Source organism: Arachis ipaensis, chromosome B05 (genome assembly GCF_000816755.2).
Source record: "Arachis ipaensis cultivar K30076 chromosome B05, Araip1.1, whole genome shotgun sequence".
NCBI classification, from domain to species: domain Eukaryota; kingdom Viridiplantae; phylum Streptophyta; class Magnoliopsida; order Fabales; family Fabaceae; genus Arachis; species Arachis ipaensis.
In genome coordinates, this window is record NC_029789.2 from 2,052,246 (window position 1) to 2,052,527 (window position 282).

Consider the following 282-nt stretch of genomic DNA (forward strand, 5'->3'; position numbering starts at 1 on the left):
GAATTATCTCGATTAATTTTTTTAAAAAGTTTTGAATTTTGATAAGAATCTTGTTTCTTAATTAATATAGTTATGTGGTGTAATATATATATGAGCATTTAACCAAGAAAGAAGAAGATTAATATTATAACAAAAATAAAAGTTAATTTTTTAGAGGAAGAAAGACAGAAAAGTAAACTTATTTTTTATGTCTTAAATATTATAACAAAAATAAACTTTTTAATTGAGTGAGAGATATAAAACTACTTTTTATTTTTATTTTTTTATATTGTTTAAAGAATT